The sequence below is a fragment of the Anopheles cruzii genome, chromosome 2 (assembly GCF_943734635.1).
Source record: "Anopheles cruzii chromosome 2, idAnoCruzAS_RS32_06, whole genome shotgun sequence".
Classification (NCBI taxonomy): Eukaryota; Metazoa; Arthropoda; class Insecta; order Diptera; family Culicidae; genus Anopheles; species Anopheles cruzii.
The window spans coordinates 22,030,073-22,047,710 of NC_069144.1; positions in this window are offsets into that span (position 1 = coordinate 22,030,073).

The window sequence follows — 17,638 nt, forward strand, 5'->3', positions numbered from 1 at the left end:
TGTGGCGTTATGTTGCTACTCAAGCAATCACCTGAATCTGTGGGAAAACAAAAATTAGCTTTTGCGCCCCGTGCTCATACATCGTGGTTTCTGCGGGAATTATTGACCAAAACATTAATGATGCCAAAGCCACCATATTCGGCAGATCTGTCCACCTGTAACTTTTTCTGGTTCCGAAAACTGAAATGGCCCATGAAAGAATGACGCTATGCTACGATTGGGCAGATAAAAACGGCATCGAAGAAGGAAATGAACAAGATCACGAAAACTGATGTTTTTAAGTGCTTTGAGGATTGGAAAAAACGCTGGCACAAGTGTATAATATCTGATGGGAATTACTTTAAAGGGTACAAAATAGATATTCATGAATAACTTTAATAAACCAATAACACAAAATTACCAATACTTTTGTAACAAACCACGTACGTTTTGTTACCGCGAATTTTTTTTTCATGCCTATCACCTGAACGATATTGGCGGTGCAAATTGTGCTGATAAACATGTCAGTGCGATGTTGTTCATGACGCTACCCCGATTACTCGACGGGAGAGAAACATGTTCGCAAAATTGGCATTTAATTGGTAGAAACTATTGGAATACATTTATGGTGCTCAGGCCTCTTTGGCCTGATGAATATTCTTTGGCTAAATGCTTCTACTCATTTCTGTCTATCTGTCTTTATCATCGTCATCTGACTCCATTTCAGGAATGAGAGTGATTTCATTGCATGGGCGCTATTAGCATTTATAAAAAGATGCATCGTATTTCACAAAAGACGAACGGAATATTGAACTCATTTTGCAATCTGTAGCTAACACTTTAACGGTAAGGTAACTGTAGCATGTGAGCAGAAAATCAAAATTCTGTTGAATGCTCAATGCGTATGGGTGGAACCTATGGAAACAATGGTATTTGACCTCTGTTTAGAATACCTTACGATAGGGGAGCGCCACCGCGAAGCGCCATAGCGCAACGTAATCGTATGTTGTCTATGGTTTCGTAGCATCATCTTATCACGCGTGCTGCCGTCGAGCGGCCAGTGCTTCTAAAACATTAAAATATTCCCAAAATTCCTAGCTCGTACGAGTTAATCGTGAGGGGCTCAGACTTGTTTACGACTTAGCCCGCCAACCAGTGACCAACTGCTTGAGAAACACTGCGACAGGACGTTTCACGCATACGAATGTTGTTTAGCTCTGTTTAGCAAGTGTTTGTGAACTCACCACGCAACTTGTATGCTCAAACCATGTTCAGTTCGCCTGCGCACGTTGGTTGGTTAATGTTGTTGGCGTTAAAATCACATTAAATAATGGAGCTGGCAGTTAAGTTGCACGAGGTTTTAGATGCTGGGGACATAGAAACATTCAATACCTTGCTAAAAACGTGCTCTATTGAGACAGTGCTTGAGTTTGAAAGAATCTACGGAAAAACGCTGCTTGAGCGGTGTATAACGTTACCTCCGAAAGTTCGATTCGAAGCTATGAAGTGCCTGTTTGGTAGTGAATTTGTGGACGGCAATCGCAGAAATTCAGCTGGTCTAACTGCCATGGAAGTTGTGGTAAATACTGCGCAAATCTTCGCCAAAAGTGACTCCGCGAAGGCTGCATTCAACGAAGCAAAGAGAGAAATGATAAGCGCCGAAATTGATGACCTCAGTGACGAAGAGGCATTTTACGTGATGATCAAACGTGGTTCGTTGGAGGGTTTCAAAGCGTTTCTAGCGATCAAAACGGATGTGGAGGAAGACAAGCGTTTTGAACATATGTGCAATGCAATGATTACGCTGAGTGCGAACTGTATTGCTGTTGAGCCAAAGCTGAAAACGTATCTTCAGTGGATGATGTCAAAGTACAGCTATGACCGTCTCAGCGGAAATGGCCCAAAACTAAACCCCAGTGAGTGGAAAACCCATATCGAGGTGATACTAGCTGCGTGGCGGCATCTTGAGCAACACTACGACATGTCCGGATGCGGTTCGATGAATGACGGTATCCTGCGCCAGTTGACGATTATACACAATCGATTGTATTACCTCCATTTTTCCTACAAAAACGCTTTTCGCCATCTACCGATGAGTGAAATTATATTCTGCTTAGCTGTCTATCTGTCATCTTTCAAACCACCTCTTATAAAGTTCGAACCGTATAAATTTATAGTCAACAAGCGGAGCATAACAGAGTGCCTTCGTAAAACTTGCAAGCAACTTGAAGCAGCAAAAAAGGCTCTACAGACGATAGAAGAAAAATTGACTGTTCTTGTGGAAGGTTATAGCAGATCGGAAGATCAGAATGATGTGGAAAAAGATTTGATAAGTCTAGAGCACATTTTGTACCAAGAATGTGTTTCAACAAACCCGCAGATGCGACAGAAATGGTTGAAGCAATATGGAAGCAAAACAAAGTACCGCTTTATACACAGTACAGTAAACCTCAGCAACCGAATAAAAGCTGCCTTAAAAATTAAATCGAAGGAAAAAAATGAAAAAAGTGGATCACAGATAAAGAATGATTTAATTGAAACTGTAAGAGAAATTGTGTCCCAGGAATCGTTTATGTTCAACATATTTCTCACTAAAAAATGTCGTAAAATTTACAAAGCAACAAGAAAAGACTATGCCATAGCAAAGCAACTATATTCTATTGGCAAAATTTTGCAATACGTCGATATTACAACGTCTTACGAGACTGTGGGTTCGGCGATACACACTGGTGCATTGAAAAAATTAATTCAAGTCATTGGAGAAGCAATTAAAAACACGAAAGAAACGTCCAACATGCCTACGAAAGCTAGTAACATTGTGAACACAACACTTACGAACACGTTTGCAACGATATGTAAAAGTCACCGAGAGTTCTTTTCGCACGGTTGTCCGATGAGTAAAATCATTGCAGATGAAAAGGAAGATGTAGCGATATTTGAAAAACTGCAGAAACACATCAATATGGTGCGAGCAATGTTTCAGATGTTGCTTGTGGTCACAATCGATAGTGTAAGACAGCGGTTTTACGGCAAGGCGTACCAGTGCCGTTCTATTGCAGAGTTAAGGATGCTCTTCGAACATGTCGGTGATATGAAAGTCCTGGACGAAACTCAGGTGAAAAACATCAATCAAGTAGAGGGATATTTTAATCGTCTTCTCATCGAGCTAGAAAAATTAAAATTCTCCACCTCAGCCGTTCGACACACACAAGAGTTCCCCCATGTGGTAGATATGCTAAAAACAAGAGTTCAAGTTATAAAAGAGCTACAAAACTTTGTTTATTCAAAGAGTGAGATTAGCTATCGTAACATGGTGGTCGCATGCCGACAAAATGATGCCAACATTGCCACTGTTCGTAGAATGTTGAAGTACAATCTGCTCAAGAAACCTAACCGTTTATATGAAGAAATAGTGGACGTTTGGAAGTCCTGCAATATCTCCTTGGCGTCCATCCAATGGCGTGAAGTCGCTTTAATTGCCTTGAACCCCGAAAATGTAACACATATTTTGAAAATCAATGAACGTCGAATGAACAACTTAGAGCATGTCGAGTATCCTAAGCTGGTTAAAAGCTGGTTGCAAGATTTGAAGGTAGCCGAATCGAAACATGAGGATGCTTTGAAACCCCTGGGAAGCAGCAGATCGGAGCTGCATCGTTATTTGCAAAACGTGTACGAAGTGCAGCTAAAATGGTCCTATCTCGAAAGGTATTGCGGTAAGAAAAGTGTCAAACTTGCTGCATTAATAAAGGAGGATGAAAAACTGCTTCAAAAAATATTCGACGATCTTCTGGGGCAGCTCAAATCAATACTTCAAATAGTTGGGATTAGCTCTATCGAAGACCTCGTAGAAAAAAATATTGAGGGCATTGCAATTGTTATTCCTGCACTGGAATTCTATTTACTGGAAATTTGTGAGCTTCTGAAAAGTGTTGGATATTTTGGTGATAACTCGTATTTGCTCAGAAAAGGCGTACCCATCCTTCACGGGCGTAATTTGCGCAATTCTTTAGCTCACGACACACTTTCCTATAATATCCTGACGGATAGTGATGAAATGTCGCTGTTCGTAAATGTTCTAGCGATCGTCGAACACAAACTCAAATTATTTCAACCTGATCGGGTTGAGCAACCTCTTACTGATGTTGGCATTAGAAGCATTGCGAAGCTAGAAATGGTTTGGATTGATCAGCATCGAAAGATGCTGAAGGCATTGAAGGAAAACAATACACTGGCAGCTTTCCATACGGTACGATCAGGATATGATTTGCAGTTGAGTCTTTTTACGCCCGAACGGACTCCTCAAAAGAAAGGCATTTTTCAGGCCAGAGTTGACGTTCGCGAACTACATGATCCGTTGATCGCTTTATTGGACGGTTACATTGAAGGTTTTTCCACCACCATTACTTGTCCTACTTTCCTTTCGTACCTTGCCTTAGGCGAAGCCGATTATCCAACAGCCCTGACGTGGTCTTTAGAAATAAGTGAGCAAACGTTTAATCCAGATGAGCTGTATGGGTGGCCAAACCTAATAGATGGCTTAAGAACGAAAGATGTATTAAGTCAGTTTTTGTCCCCAGCGAAAGGATGGGACAACCTGCAACAGTTGGTGCAATACGGTAATGCACAAGCAGTTCGGCAGTTCATTACAGAGGTAGACATAAGCACGTTAATTAAACATCCTGACACCAAGTACGGCGTAAATCCGTTAAGTACGGGAGTCATACACGGTACCGAAAATGTTTGTGAAGTGCTAGCAGATGTCTGCAACATACAGCAACGAACAGAAGCAATTTGTTATGCAATTAAAATTCGTTGGCATAAAATGTTCGAAAGACTAATGGAAACAACGGCCGTAAGAAACTATGATCCACTTCTTAATATGGCCCTGGTGTCCAACAATATGGTGGCTGCCAATTACCTCTACGGCAAGATCTATCCATCTTCTCGAACTCCGTCTTCGTCCATCCAACTGTCTGCTATGACAAAAGTTACATTAGAAAGAAGTTTGAAAGCGTATAGCCGCACCGAACTGCTCAAATTTTGTTTGGCGCACAACCTTGTTCCAGTTGACACGAATTCAGGCCCAATCTGGAACAATCTTCTTTACTGTGCTATAAGAAACCAAAACTCGCCCAGTGTACGATACATTATCCAACAACTGAAGACACGCGTATCCTTCGACACAGTGATAGATCAACGACGCAAGGGCATGCAAACGTCCTTACATCTATTAGTGCGTGATGGAAGTCGAAAAACGCTGAATAAAGTATGCTCAATTAACTGTCAGTACTATAGAGATAGCGACAGAACCATTCACCCAATAACGCTAGCTATTCAGTCTGGGACAGAAAGCAGAAAAGTTCTTGCAGTGATTGAAAAACTAGGATTTGATTTTCTAGATTGTCCCTCCATTTTGCAGGAAGCAATAAAAGCATCCAACCAGCACCTAATGTATCGTATCACGGATCGACTAGAACAAGTTACAGCCAAATGGGATCACTTTAGTACCCACGAAGCATTAGCACTTCCCATGCGTGTACTTCAAAAGTGGCGAACTTTGGCTTACTTACAACAACCTGTGAAAGATGCTTCGACTGCGTTGCACGAAGCCGTGGAAGCGGTTGATGTTGATTTCGTAAAGTTCTTAATAAATGCGTGCCGCAAGGCTCAAACTGTAGAGTTAATAGGGCAGCTGGACTGGATTACGTTTAAAAAAACTGAAACATCAGAAGTCCATCATTTTCACCTCAACGATATTGCTCCGTTTATGAGATTAAGAGCGTACTGTGAGGAAATGATTGCAGCCATAACTGATAAAAAAGTGTTTGAAACTTCGTGCACAACTCTTGCTAACGTAAAAAGTGTGTTTTATATTCCTTTCGAACGTGAAACGGAAAGTATGTTATCAGAACGGGTATTTCGTTTGACAAGCGCATTAAAAAACTTCACCTTCGATAGTGTATTCCCTGATTGCTTCAACGAAAATAGCGACACGTTACTCTTGGTGGTTATCGTAAAGACTGAGACGCATACAAAATGCTTCCTTAAAGTAAATGATAGTTTTTGCGTGGTCTTTGGCATCACGCACTGTACAGAAGACGATCATGCGGTGTCAAAATTGAATGCGATGGTCAACTTTATCGACTCACACGGAAGCACTCCGCTTCATAATTGTTTTCCAGATGAAATAGAAAAAATGCTACAACTAAAGAAGATACTAAAAACGGATGATAAGAAAATCAGTGATTCTAAGTGTACTTCGAACTTGATCCCATCTAATACTAACGAAGACAAGCTGAAAAAGATAAAAAACCGTAGCATTGTGAAAGAAGCCAAAGAAATTCTACACTTGCTTTGCACCGAAGGAGCAAATCCTCTGCTGATGAAAAATGCCATTGCTCTGGCAGCGATCCATTTTGCTCTGCAATATTATGCGGATCGCTCGATTGCGTTCAACCTTATTGATCTATGCCTGAAGGATGATTTGCGCGCCCGAAGTGGAGCCAACGTGCTGGAATTTGATGACGGCGATGGAAATACATTACTTCATCACGCTATCATGTGTGATAGGCCGGATGTGGTCAAACGATTGCTAGAACTAGGTGCAAGAGTCGATACTCAAAACTGCGCCGGTCTAACGCCGGCGATGATGGTATTAAGTGGTGGCCTTCAAAACCCTTCGGAAATGTTGAAGTTTTTGTTAGACCGTGATGTTGGCACGTTGAAGGCAAGAAATTCTTTGAAAAGAACGCTACTGCACTATTCGGTGCTTAGACCAAGCACCAAAATTCTTCCCGTACTGCTTAGCTCCGTACTAGATTTCAGAAAAAAAGTCGAGCAAAACCTCACACTATTCGCTGCAAAAGACAATCAAAACTATACACCATTCCAAGCTGCCTTATTAGCTAAACATATCGATTGGTTACAATGCGTTTTGAATTTTGCAAACGATAAACAGATCCCCAATGTTATCGAGAGTAACAAAGAACTAATCCTCATCATTGCGAAGTGTGAATTTGATGATATAGTGGAAGCTGCAGTAAAGTACTATGGCGCCCATCTTAATGATAATGCAATGAGTGATGAGGAATTTATTATTGATTTCATAGCAAAGAACACAAATAACCGCGCATTGATGACTTATTTGAAAGTAGTTACCGTAGGACACTGATAATATTATTAGCTCATAGATTTATCGAAAATTCACCAATTGCCACAAATTGGTTCATTTTAACGCAAGAATCAGATCAATAAAATTCGGTGTAAAATGTGTAACATGATTTTGTATTTAATTTAACTGCGGTATTTGCCTTAGCTTCGTAAGTATCAAGCATTTAAAATGTGTACAATTAATGTTCAAAATATGGGTTGCAGCATGATTAATAAACGCCAACAACAGGCTTCCCTGAAACGGTCAATTTGAATTCAATTCGACCAACCGGATGTTGGCTGCGTACGTTTCTTCGCGATGTGCTGCGTAAGTTCCAAAGGGGAAATGAAATGTCAAAATTCACCGCGTTTGTCACGCAAGCTGAGACAAACACATCGATCTGCGAACAGCGGTGATCAATTCACGGCATTTTATTTGTTTTGTTTGTGTTTATTTTCCACTCGAAACTTTATTTCTGTTTCCTTTTCCGAATTCCCCATTACTGGTTTTCATCCTTCGTAACGCGAGTTTTGGTTAATTTCTGCTCTCCCTTTGGTTTGTGTAAGCTGAGTTCGATCATCTGCTAATGTCCTGCGTTGAAGTGGCAGGATAAGTCGTTGGGAGACGTAAGACACAACGGTATCTGGGTTGCGCTTCACCCTCGCCCCGATTTAGTTTATCGACCAGCAGTTGCAACGGATTTGCGTACAGCAACGCAGCAAGGAGGCGAAAGCTGCGCAATCGCAAGGTAGCTTACTCGACCGCACCACATACCTACGTATGGTGTGCAACGAATCGGTATTGTCTTTGCGGACAGTTGTGTTGGTGCCCATTTCGCTTGCTCAGCAGAAGATCGTGCGTGTCCCGTGGCTTGGCGTCCGGTGGACGGTGATCGAGCTTAATATTCTACGAACGTGTTACGCGGTCCGATAGAGGCAGTTTCCGGTGAGAGAATCGTAGGCCCAGTTTTCTCCGATAATCGCAATCCATTGGCCGTTGGCAGCATACCGGCCATAGCTAAAAACCAACGAGCATCGGGTGCTCCACAAGCACGGTTTTGCCATCGAAGAAGCCATCGGTGGGTTTGCCTCTTCAAAAGCCTTGTGAATCATTTGTGATAAAAAGCACACATCGGGAGAGAAAAGCGCAGATTACGCTGCGGCCCGTATTGTCGTGACTAACAAACAGCAAAACCAGGTGGTCGGCAACCGGGAATGGTAAGCGCGATGCAATTGGTGAATTGCGCAAGCATATAGCATAGACCACCGGAGCATAGACTAGAGACGATAGAGAGAAAGAGAGAGAGCGGAAAGTGAGAGGGGCACAATCCGGTTTCGAGTCCATTGAATCGTGCCCTGTGCGAGGAGTGAAGGTGGCCACAAAGTGCATTGCGCGTACCCAACGACTTTTTGGAGGGAAAGCACTAGGAATTTCAAACCGACGGACCACTGCAAAACCCCCCTCGGAGCGCCACAGTCCGATCGTGCGTGAAGTGAACGTGTGTGTGTTTAAATTGACCGCCGGTGGCGGTGCTGCTGGAGATTGGGATTAGCGCATAAAAATCAACCATGACGTCGACATCAGCCGGAGCGAAGTCGTCGTTGACGAGCGAGTTGGAAGCTAATGAGTTGCTGGAAGCGGTGCTGAAGCAAATGGACGGCATTATCTCAGGTACGTAAGGTACACTAATCACACACACCTTCGATAACAGCATAGATTGGCTACGGCCTCAAAGCGCCGTACGAAACACTGGCCAACATCGAAATCGGGGTCAATCCGTTTATGATCGATTCAAACTGCACGAGGATATGGGTGCCAAGGTTGCTGTGCCCGCGTTCTGCGGTGGTATTCGTTTGCCCCAACTTCGGGCTCTGTCTCTTGCCGGTATCTAAATCTTCAGCAGCCGACCCCGAAATGGATTCACAAACACCCGGCGGCGGCGGCGGCGGCGGCGGCCTGTGTTGTGCGTCTTTCGCAAACAATCGCACACGTCTATCAACACGAATTCGATTAGCATTAGTGCGTCAGTCGTAAATGGTGCGTCATAAAAATGTGATAAAATTTCGTCGCTAAGTCCGCTGTGTGCCTTCGAGCCCTGTTGGCGTTAAAGGTATGCTGTTTGGCCTAGAAAAATGTTCTATGAATCTGCATAAACTTTGTAGCAGTTCAACGTCACCGATAAATCGTCATCATAATTTATTATTATTTATTACAAAAAACAGCTTGAGCCACAGACAGTCTACGGTGCTCGATTGATCGTAGCCCAAGTGGGTGACAGCCCGTTTTATAATGTGGCACTCGATCAGCGGCGTACCAGCCAAATCTAAGAACAGCGATCCTGACAAGGCCTCAATGCGATCAATCCACCGTTGAAACACACACAACACAAGCGCACACATGAAACAACAATCAAAAGCTAAAAATATTATTGCTAATTATCATCATATTAAGTTGTTTTGCATTGAGGATTGCAATACAAGTTATGATGTTAATCAAATTAATGTAAAAGTTTTTGCAAAATAAGTATTACACATGTTTGTTCAATTCAAATATTGTGTTGGATAGGTGTGTTAATTTCTAAACATCCTGACTTCTGCAATCAATGGCAGGACGAACGGTATTTTCGTTACATTATTAATTGTGCTCTTGTTAAAGTAGACGAGTAAAAGATAAGCATTAGATCCATCTTCATCACCAGACTCGCTCGCTCGCTCGCGTCCCCCAAAAAGGTTCCCTGCTTTTGCCGGCCGGATCCCATTTGCAATAAAAATGTTGTCAATTCCGGCAACTAATTCCACCGGGCTGTAACAACCGTAAAGTGCAATAATTTTGTCCCACCACCGCCGAACGGGAGCCGTTTTACCGTCAATTCCAATTGCGCCATAATCACTCCATCTTCCGCTGCTTTGCGTCTTCCATTGCGCGCGCTCCGATTACCGCCCACCATATTATTGCCGATTTGGAAAGGCTTTTTCCGTGGAGTACCTTCCGGGTCTTTGGGGCGGCTCGTTGGAGTCCGCGTACTTACGGGAGGCGTTTCGCGTTTCGCCTTCCAAAAACAGCTGCTGGACCCGCCGGTCATGCGCATCCAGGTCCAGGTGACGGACGACTCTGGGGATGCTAGGCGAAAAGCTGGCAGACCATTCGTTCATGGAGGAGAGAACCCTCAGAAGAGAACCTGCTGCCGGCCGGCGGAAGTTGTGTTTATTGTGAGGCTTATGGCTGATGTTATTGTCCGATGTTTTCCTAATGGTTCCGTGTGCCCTCCACTTGGTCTCAGGTGCGCTATTTGCACACCCCGTTCGTTCATCGAATTTTTTCGACATGTCAAAGTTTTCTATTCATTCGATCCCAGTTACGGCTTGGAGTGACGCTGCTTCTGGCCCATCCTTTTCCATTTAAAGTATTGTGTATCTATTTTCCCCTTTTTTATGTTTTCGGAAGTCCAATGAAAACTGTTATTAAAATAATCGCGCACATGCAAGCGGTTGGACCCACAAGTTGCAGGGCAAAATCTGTTCTGACCGCTTGTCACTCGGCCATCGTATCGTGATCCGGTCTGCGCCACTAATCCCGGGCGCAAACAACAACAGGCCCACCCAGCCACGGCCGTCCGGCCGCTCATTATGCTTACCGCAGGCATATCGTTATGCTTATCATTGTGGGTGAGGTTTTCGTCTTTGTTGTCGTTGTTACGGCCGATGCCCGCTCGATGGTAAACAATGGGAGAGTGAATGCCACATCGGGAGAGACGTTTCCGAGAATCCTTGCCGAGCAGCGCATCCTGAATTGTGTCTTCGCTCGGCTGCGGGTCTCTCTTGCCTTTTTGCTGATCTTTCTCCGACAGGACCTGCGGAACGCTTCGTGGCGATCTCACCGGTGAGAGTGAGCAGAGAGTGAGAGAACGGTATATTTGTTGCTCCGAGCATACCCGATTCAACAAGCTTCTGCACACACCCCCACCAAACCGGGGACATGATTAAGGCGCATTTGTTATGCTCCCGGCTCATTCGGTATTTGGACATCCAGCATTCCGGTCGGTTCACTGTGTCGCGCGTGGCTCTTAGCGGTGTGCCGGGTTTTGCATAGTCGTGCAGTCGTGCTTCGTCCTCGCCCAGGGTGCCCTTTCTTCGGTTGGTGTGTAAGCAGTTTTGTGATCGCTGTCCTATAACCCGTTCGTTTCGTAGAATGGAAAACTATTTGCTAATTGTGGACGCAAAAATATGTCAACTACTTCGAGACGTTAGTGTTTATGCTCGCTGTCGCTGCCCTCGGAATGGATAAATTCCAGCACTGAGCGGAAGTGTAGCCATAGCGGTAACTGGCGAGCAGCATTTGCTTCCGTTTGCGCCGTGTTACTGTGAGTGTTACGTGCATAAATTTTACAGTGCGATCCTTCGGTCACAATCTCGCTCGCCGCGTTCTCTTACTGCTACTCGAACCGTAAAATCTAACTGATGGATGGCTCTATAAAAAAAAGGGTGTTCGATGCCGTCCGAGAATCGGCCGATGGTGATGGGCTTGGCTTTAAATCAAAGTTTGTGCTACTGCTCCGTTCTTCTTCATCGGATTAATGTTGCCTGGCAGCCACGAGGCACGAGTGAGAGTGTGCCATACTCGAGCAACCCGTCACACGAGTGTCACAGTTATCACGTGCGTGTTTTCCTGGTCCCGCCCCGGCGCGAGGGGCGAACCTGCCGAGTCGAGTGTCAAAAGTTTACTGTAACAAAGTTGTGATGGGATTTAAAGTGTGCCATCTCGTCATCGTATTGAGTGTGTGCCGCCGTCAGCTTTTGCAACAGGTTTTTGGGAGAAAAAGTTGGGGAGCATAATAGAGCGTTGCTGCAAATTGTTTTTGATAAACTTTCACAATTTACCGTAAACTTCGCGGGTTTGTGGAGGATGATTTTACATAAAAAAACCTACTAAACTCAACCACACATCAAAATGGTTGATGGAACAAACGCTCAATATCGATCACGTAAATTCTGAATAAACATTGCGATGAAACATTGCGGCATAAACATACGTTTGATGTGCCGGCGTATAATGCATCGATATCGCTTAGACAGGGCCTTATCTTTGTGCTCTGCTCAATTATGGATGCAACGCACTGGCCATTATCGAGTAGTACCTCGGACACTCTTTGAAGCCGGTAGACGTGGCAAATAAAAGAAGACCGGTACAATAAGCATAGCTGTCCGGATGATGCTGATGATGATGCTGCGTACACGAAGTGCATGTTAATTCTCCTGTTCCGTTTAACAGGCGACTAAGTGCAGAGTGCACAGACAGCGCTCTGGCAAGGATAAGGGAACAGTGTTTTAGGTTTGCCTTTCAACTTCCATTTAACGCCAAACAGCAAATGCACTCCGTCGCACTACTTTTTGTTTTCTTCATTATTCCATAAAGCACTTTGCTGACTGGATGGAGTCTTAATTGCAGCAATACGGAAGCATCGTGTCTTACTCGGTTGATTGGACCAAATGCGATGCTCGGTGCATTTCTTTTGGTGCCGCCCACAGAGTCCAAGATGTTACTCGAGCGAAACTGTTTCGATCGGTACGGGGCGGCTGACGAAGCTTAGCATCGGTCAGTTGCAGCTCCCCACCATTGAATCCCTAGACGGTTGCCACTTTTGACATGTTAACTAACGATGGCCCAAAATATACATCTCACAGCCGCACAGCATCCGTTTTTGGGGATGCTTTTTTCGCAACCAAAGCTGGGTTAATGGTTTTATTTCATTACACGGGCGAAAGTTAGTAACGTTATTAGTGCTTGTTGTTGGCGAAGCAACTTTATGGCGGGTCCCGAAAGCGGCCACTTTGATCGTTCGTTTCCACTCAAGATGATAGATTAACAACAAAGGACGAGAAGTTTCAGTGCAATTTTAATTACTACCATGCTGCTGCTGCCGCCGGCTCTTTACGTTGGCTTCTGTCCGAGGTCCTGTGCTCTCAGAAAGCTCCAAACAGCAGCTAATTTATTTTTCCTCGAAAAAACACTCACGCTGCGCTGCGGATCAATATTGCGGAGCACGGCGAGTCGAGGAATCGAAAAGAAAATGTTTTATTTTCCTTTTCTGGCCAGCAGCTGGCACACAGCTCTATAATTGGGGCCGCCTCTCGGCCCGTGCGAATTTCGTGCCGTTGCTGTTTTTATTAATTTACTTTAAAAAATATTTTCTTTCGCGAGGAAAAAAAAAACGGAACCAAACATCGGTAGCCACTTTTTCATAAACAGCGACGTCCCGAGGCTCTTCGCCGAGCGTCGCGTCGAAACGCGAGCAATAAAATGTCCTTTGGTTTTCCTATTCATCCCGCCCCCGTGATTGCGCGGCGCATCCGGACATTTGGTCCGCCAGAAATCCTCTTAGTCCTCGTAACGGGCGAAAGAAAATGGTGCGCTTCTCAGTGGGACCCGTTACGACCCAGTGTTTTAAGCCTTCCGTGGGGGATGGCGCGTGGGTTTTTATGATCTAGCAAGAAAATGAAAAGGAGCCGCACAAAAACATGTTCGAATTTTTGTTTAAATGGCACCGCCTGTTGTACCTGTGAATGCTGGCAGCTGTGGAACCGGCAGATTGATTTGCGTTGAGTTTTGCATAAATCATCTGATATTCTTCGGCGTCGAACCAATCACACATTCGTTAGGGACCGTGTTTCCCCCCCTGTGGGTGTAGTGGCCAGCAACTTAAGAGTAGAAGCAGCGCGACCGGTGTGAATTGGATTATTCTCGGGATCGATACCTTGGAGGACCCACCCGTTCAACTGTAACCAAAATCTAGAGCATTGATTTACCGTTGCGTAGTTTGCTTTTCATTGTACACGCCGCCAGTTGCAGAGCGCCGGTTAACCGAGGAATGTCTTCGGGCAACCAGCCACTGCTGGCCGATGAAGAAGTCGGAATGCACGCTGTAGATAGACCAGCCAAAGGCTAAGTAGCACCGAGACCAACTTCATCATCTGGTTATCGACTTGGGCACTTGGGCTATTGTGTTTTTTTTTTACTTCGTCTTCTGCTACATCGCGACAGTTTGATAACGGAGCGCTCTGGAGAAATCTCATTTCGCTCAAGTGGCCTCCCAAAGACGAAAGGCGCAAAAACAGACCAGCATCGAAAAGCTTTTCCGAGATTTTTTTTCCCGAGCAGTGTGCCAGCGCACGGGATGCGAAAAACGGACGAAAAAGCTGCTTACAACAGCATCCACCAAAAACGGGCTCTCACTCAAACAGAGACTGTTTGGCCAACCCGGTATTTACTTCGGCGTCCTCCCGGGAGGGGATGGTGTCTTTCGATGGAGTGTTGGTATGTTTTGTTTCGTGCCGGCAGAGGTTGTGGTCATCCAGAGTTTGAGATTTACGGATGAGATGAGGTGCTTTTTCCGAGCCCGTGCGGGCGAAGAGAAATTATCTGACATTTATCAACACACACATTTTGGCGTGCTCACGTTTTCGCTCTGGCCAAGTCAAAAGTTGAACACACGGGCGCTTTTAATCTGTGTTGAAAATAAACGTTAGCTGTCGTTTGCCAAGAAGTGGATTCCTCAGGATCGGAAGCCGTTACTTACGGGGCCCTACTGCAAATGCTGACTCGAACCACCAACAATTTTAAAAGTTTAATCATTACTGAGGCTCGATAAAAATATGCGCTACTTAGCTCAACATTCACTGCAGGTTGCAGTTATTAACAGTCAGTAGAGAGAGAGAGAGTAAGGAAAGTAAGAAAATTAGAAGCGCATTTAATTCTTGGTCCAAATTTAATTTTACCAATTTGCCTTCACCATCATTACTGCCTTGCTTGACGGGAACTGGAAGCTTTCCGTTTCGGTGGTTCGCTCGGAGCGCCACAGTTTTCCGCGCACATGACTATCTTCGTAGCATGTGGAACGGAGAAACACAATTTATGTTGTGCATGCCTTCGTATATGACGTTTATTGTGTGTGTGTCTGTGTTTGGGTCTCGGCAATCGCAATATTCCGACCCAACTGGAACGTGCACCAGCAGAGCTACGGTGAGTGATAATCAAGCCGGTGGAATGTTTTTCCACTTGGCATCCGGCGACGGCGGATCTGGCCGTGGATTTCCGCCGTCCGTCGTGGTGTGCGGTTTCTCGGTCAACCAGCGCTCGGTTTTTCGTCACGGGTGTGTGTGTGTCCGGGTGTATTTGCGAGCATTCCTCATATCCACGCGGTTGGCCGTGCTTGTTGGGTCTCATTTGAATATGTTATGTCGGCGTAATGTAAATTTATGTGTTTGCCGAGTATGGCGCGGGTTCGCGGCTTTGATAGCTCGGTGGGCCAAGCCACCCCAGCAGGCCTAGCTACCATCCGCAATCTGGTTCTCCGGTTCAGGTTGACCGTAAAGCGGTCAGCTGATTGTTTGTTGTGTGCGGGCGCCCGGCTATGGCACTGTGGCTGTGAATGGCGTCGGGAGTCGGCGTCGGGAGTCGCAAAAAGATTGACATTTTTTTTTTGAGGCTACTTTTTACATTTATCTTCGTTGCGCATAATTCTGCTCCGTGGAAAGGGCTATGATGGATTGCAGTTTTTAAATACAGCTCTTGAAATCGCACATCATCCCTTCACCGTACTTTTAATGTTGGCAGGACATTTTGTTGTTGGCTAAATACTGGCTCATGGGTTTAAATGCGTTCCTGTGGTGTGCTGTAATGCAAAACTTCAGCACCGAGTGATGGCGATCAGAGAGGGAATAGTAGAATTGGTGCGCCATTATAACGCCATGAAATTAGGTCCCTAATTGTGACGAATTGAACATTATTTTCTTTGACAGCTAAACAGACCAATCTTCGACAAACAACTTATTGTCTTCCTTCCTTCGGCTTGTTCTAGCATTTTCGGTGCTGGCGGGGTTGCTGGCCATACTGTGACCATTCCGATTTCACTTTCGGTGTTGTTTTCTTTTCCGTGCGCCCTTCAGCGTTCTGCTTTTTAATGCATATTTATGATGGCGGGGTTTATTCAGCTTCTTTTTGGCGCCCATAAAGATGAATGAAAGATTCATCACCAAAAGAGTGTCGGAGATTCGGTTGAAGGATGACTTGATGCTAAAGAAGCGCAAAATTTGAGTGTTTTAATATTCTGCAAGTTTCATAATTCTGCGTAGATATTACCGTTCAGCTTTGATATATTTATATTTTTTTACGTAACCCAACGAATGATGTAGTCTTTATTTTTTCGTAGTTTCGTAGCTTCTAAATGCATTTTAACTATTTTTACTTTCCTTTTTTGCTTTTAAACTTATGCGATGTGAGGCTTTGTGTGTCTTTTATGATTCTGTTTTGGATGTTTTTCCCCCGTATATTTTTGATGAGTCCTATGCATCATCAGCTCATTTTTGTCCTGCGTAATAAAACCCGTTGCCGAGTTTGCTCGAGGGCACAACGGACGGGACACATTTGATTAAATCCATACGACCAACACTCGGACACAGAATCTAAATTTTGGGCGTTATTAGGGTCCCACGTGGAAATAAAGTGAAATTCGATTTCGTCGATACTTCCGTCTCCCCATCAATCCGGGCGGAGCGGAGCCCTGTTGAGCCTCGACGGTCACCCGAAGAGAGACGGCGACACGGAAAAACGGATCGGTTTTTCATCGAAAAAAATGATGATTATGATGAAAAAATGAAACGAACGCGCGGGGCCTGGGCCGGCCAGCGCATTTCGGTTTTATGTTCCGATTTTCCGCTAACAGCGGGTTTATATTTCGACCGTTGCAAAATGAATGGATTTGTTTGTGCCACCGCATGCCGCATGGTTGCCTCCTACTTCCACCTCAACAAAAAAAGGGACAAAATAAAAATCTGGAACCAATCTTCCACCGTCTCCACGACGACGACGGCTTGTGGTGGTGTTGATGTTCCCGGAACGGGCTTTCCATTTTTGCCCTCGGTAGAAAAAAAAGATGAGTGAGGAATAAAGTAGTCTCCCGGGGAGCCCTCTGGTTCTGGTGGTATGTTTTAAGTGCTGTAGTTTGAAGCCACTTTTCAATCTATTAGACGCAATCCAACGTAAGTCGAGCGGATCGTAGCGTATCCGAAGAAGCGAACAGCTCCGAACCCGAACCACGGCACTCTCGGAACGTTTAGTCTTCGCTTCGCTTCTTGGGCCGGCAGGACACTCGAGAGCCGGAGCCTGATCTGGATGGCTGATGATGGAATAGGGGCCACCGGGTTCGAAAAAGGTTCCGCAAAGGTTTTGGTTCCGGGACCCGCGTCCCCTGGTGACGGGTGACTTGTGATTATGATTTACGCGACCATTCACCACGTGCGCGCTTCAGGGCGGACATAAAAGATCGACAATGGACGAAGGTCTTTGGTTTTGAGTTAGAAAAGCGAGCGTGTTAAGTCAGAGTAAAAGTTAAGTTGAGCGTTTCGACCATGGCTGTGGCCTCAGACACACATCCTTAACACAAAAAAACCCGGCCGAAAGAAACGGAAATGCTGGACGGATTCGGTTCGGAAAAGGAAATTGGAATCATTG